Here is a 4,290-nt window from a genome sequence, read left to right as displayed (position 1 = left end):
TGTTTTTTATACTTGTGATATACCCATAATTATAACTTCAATTATAGAAAATAAAGAAATAATGCTATTATTTTATTATGTAATACTAAATCTTAGTGTGCAAGTATTAAAATATGTAGAAGTCAGAGTATATTGGCCTAAAATAGACCCAAATTTAGAAAGCATGTCATTTTGTATTTCTGCCCCAATACTATGAAAGCACAGATGGATACAGTGTGGTCATCAAGGAGAGGAAGCTGCTCGTCCTCTCGTGTGGTCTCTGGACTTTTAAATAACTTCCAGGGGAACCCAATCTCAGTAACAGAAATTCAAGGCATTGTGGCCTTGGCACATTTGAAGACAATTGTGAAGAAACATACAGTAGATGAGCCAGAAAGAGCAAAAGCAACAAATTATATGGAAACTACAGCCTGCTGTAAAAAGTCACATTACAGATTAAATGGTCCCTCAGAGCACTCGCCGCTCTATCACCTTTGTTCTTTCATGGATGAGAGACTAGAGAGTGAACAATGATTGAGCGTGGAAGGTGTATGATCCATCTGGTTTTGGATCAGCAGTTGTGTATTTCTCCATTGCCAGCATGGCAAGACTGACTCATGTTGCACACCCTTTACATCGAACCCCTGCTTGCAGTTCTAGCCAGACTACCCAGTGGTTGATGCAGGGGTCTATGGAAGTAAGGATGACTCTGAGAATGGAAAGAAGCTCTAAATGCCAGGGAATTTTTAAATCTTTATTAGAGTATGGTAAGGGCATCACAGAACAGTCACAGTTGCCAAGGCCATCTTAAAGTGTGGAAAGCTACAACTCGAGAAGGTGCGCCTTGGAGAAAGGGAGATATGTAGAGGAGTGAAATGTCCTTTGTTGACATTAAAATTTTACTATAGTGAGGTTGTGGAAGCACACTGTGTGATACACTCAGCTATCACAGCATATCATGAAAGAGACTTGAATAGCAGATATCTGAGTTCTGGGGCTAGAAGCCTGGCATCAGGATGCCTTCATGCTTAGGTCACGAAGAGGCCACTCTTCCAAGCTTGCCGAAAGCTTAGTTTCTTCTTGTGTGTTCACAGAGCCTCTCCTGAAATAGTACTCCTTGGAAAAATAAGCCAGTTATGCAGTGTCTCTTCTGACTCAGTCACTAATTCTGCTTCCTTGTACCATTCACAAGACCTCATCTAAATCTAATTATGTCCCAAAGGTCAGCTCCAATTACCACCGCCACATTGAGGTTAGGGCTATAAGGTATAAATTTGGGGAATGTGAAGTACTCAGCTACTAATTGTTACCTGAGCCATCAAAAGTTCAGCACCAGTGAAACCTAACTCTGGTTCCTTACGGAGCCTAACACTAAAGCTAGACTTACTGTTGTTCTGGTGTCTATCCTGTCTTCCATCTCATAGTTGTTTTCTGAGATGTAGAGAAAGAAGAAGTAGTCTCTCTCTTTTTTTTTTTTTTCTGCAACACAACGGATTGCCTTTATTTCGGTATGCATCCACATTTCAACATTTAGTGGTCCTGAACAGAGTGGGGAGCGTGGCAGTGAGCCAGGAGGCCAGGCCCACGGATCTGCAGATGATCTGCAAACATGGGGACACAGAGCTCCTCCTGGTCCCTGCAGAGGGTCTGAGGAGCAACACTGAAACCTGAGTCTGCAGGGTCAGGGCCTCGTGCTCCAGCTGTCAGGCTCCACATCAGACCCGATGGGTGGCCAGGGTGACGAGAGCCCTGTTCAAACCTCTTCAATGTGTAAAAGCAAAGCAATGATGGGAAAAGGAACCAACTCAGAACCGTGTGCACTGAGGACTCCGCATGGCCTTTCTCTAGGCATCTTTTCACCAAGGACCCTGAGCGCTGGCCGGTCCGAGTCGCCCTGTGACTGCTGTTTACCTTAGACCTGAGCACAAAGCTCGAGGGCTGACGGTGGCAGCAGGGCTGAGGACCCGGCGCTCCCTTCCCAGGCTGGTGGCAGGTGAGTGTGGTCCGGAGCTAAGTGAGGGAGGCCAGGCAATTCCAACCTCATCTGATGGCTTCTGGCCACAGCAAGTGTTGGGTGGTGATGGGCAACAGGGGAGTTGAGGAGGGGAAGCAGCACCCCTTGATAAAGGTGGGGACACGGGAAGCCCTGAATTCCTCACCCGCGGCCAATTTCAGAGGGAGGGGAGGGTTACAATCTAAGCTTTGGCCAAGGGTGGGAGTGGAGGAGTGGGGACCATGGCTTGGATGGGGCATCACTTAAGACTTAAGAAGCAGGGGTGCAGCCAAAGCGCCCCAAGCCCAGCAGTAGTCAGTCCCATAACTGCTACCTGAAGCCTTCCCATCTATTCTAAGGGCCACCACACAGCTGTGGCGGAGGGCGGGGCGGGCAAAGGCAGACCCAGGCCAAGGGCCAGCAGCAGGTGATTGTGTGACGTGTCTGTTCACAGTTGCGTTAGCTGTGCCCACCGCTCCCACAGGAAACCGATTTCAACACCTTCTTGATCCCAGAAGTTCAACCAGGCAGACAGCGGTTACACTCAACAGTTGATGTTACACAGCACAACTTAGGTATTTCAAATGGACGAGAAGTTAGTATCAGAACAGTGTCTCAGGATGAAGGCTGAGTGGAGCTTCCTCTCCGGTACTTTGAGGTCTACAGATGTATCTAGAAAATTCACTACTGTGGAAAATGAAGACTTGGGTTGGATGGGGAGGGGAGGCCGGGGCCTTGGTGACTAATTGCTGTAACACTGTCCTTCCGGCGGCTGTGGCAGCTTCATGTTCTCTTTTGACATCATCAGGCGCCGCAGTTCCTGCAGGATGACTTTGATGCTGTGGGAGTTCTGCCACTTTGCCAGCACTGCCGTGGCTCTCGGATCCACCACTCCATTCGAACTGCTCATGCCGCTCATATTGACTCTTGTTACGAATCTTACAGACAGGGGTGCCTCTGGGTACTTAGGCCCACACTCTATCTTAAGGCTGTATATTCGGTTTTCATAGATTGTTCGTGGAGGTCCAATTATCATGCCTGTCCATCTTGTAAGTGTCATGTCCTCGTCGTCCTCCAGACCCCAGCTAACTGTGCCGTCGCCTACTCCTTTCTGTCCTTCTTCCAGCTCTTCCAACAGTCGGAAATTTCGAGGGACTTTTACTCCTGGCAGCCAAGGGCCACTGTCTGACATCCTGCAGTCCTGGACACACAGGAGAGACGTCACTTCAATTGTAGACATCTTGAGTGGCTGTAGTGGGCTCATCTCAGCTCCTCTCTGAGACCCGAGCCTGTGGTGGCTGCCATCTTGCGTCGCTGTCGCTCGAAGGCCGCTCTCTCTTTTTTCCAAGACAGAAAGTAAGAGTGATGTTCTGATGTTTGGAGGACACCAATTAGTTGTGTTAGGATAAAGGAAAAGGGAGAAATCCAGGAAATCACACTCAAATGTAAGCACCCTAGAAATGCAGCTGAGCAGGATTTTCAAGCAGCGGTGGTTGTATCATTTTGACATTGGTACTTTAAGAGAATATGGCTTCCAAGGTGCCATGAATCATAGCAAAGAAAGAAAGTTTGTAAGTGTTCAGAGATATGACTTGAGTCTAAATCTGATTCTAGGCATGTTGGGGTTTGCAGAGGTACCATGGCTGCCACAGTCCCATGCAAGATGAACTGAAAATGACAAATAGCCTTAGGACCAAAGGAGGCATATCCAGACAAGAAACTGGCAGAAGCTGGGTTTAGGGTTTGAAGTAAAAGCAGGAGGTCATGAGCATTAGAGATTTAAGCTGCTAGGAGAGCAGCTAATACCTAGATCCTAGGTACATTAGGAATGTGTGTAAAAGGCAAGGCTGTATTTACTAATAGTTTTCTTTGATGTTTTAGTATATGAGTCTTTAAAACATCAGAGTCTCATAAAGCTAGTCAATGTTTTGGAGAAAACAAAGGGCTCCACTTGCCCACAGATGTGTCAATAGCAAAGGGCTGCACTTGCCAACAGTATGCAGACCAAGCAACCCACACTCCAAACACCTCTCCTCCATTATATATTCAAGGGTGAGCAAATGTCAGACACATAGAGTCTGCTTATTTTTAACCAGCCAGTTATGAGCTTCCTATTGTTCCATTGTCTATCCTGATCCTGCTTTCAGGCAGCAAAATAAGGAGTCTTGCCACTCTATTTTTCTCCCTCACCTTGTAATTTTCTATGTGGCTATGTAGAATAGAGATTCTTTTCTTTCTTTTTTTTTTTCAAAGAATTGTGAGTAACAAGTTGTTCATTCAATGACAACTAGATAATCAACCTAAAACTTCCTCTATTA

At 46.4% G+C, this 4,290-nt stretch overlaps 1 pseudogene; it reads right to left on the bottom strand.

The window, feature by feature from the left end:
- On the bottom strand, positions 1,458 to 3,303 carry Gm8325 (predicted pseudogene 8325; annotated as a pseudogene).

The sequence above is a fragment of the Mus musculus genome, chromosome 3, assembly GCF_000001635.26.
Source record: "Mus musculus strain C57BL/6J chromosome 3, GRCm38.p6 C57BL/6J".
Classification (NCBI taxonomy): Eukaryota; Metazoa; Chordata; class Mammalia; order Rodentia; family Muridae; genus Mus; species Mus musculus.
The sequence above is the reverse complement of the archived record's forward strand: the minus strand, read 5'-3'. Positions and strand labels throughout refer to the sequence as shown.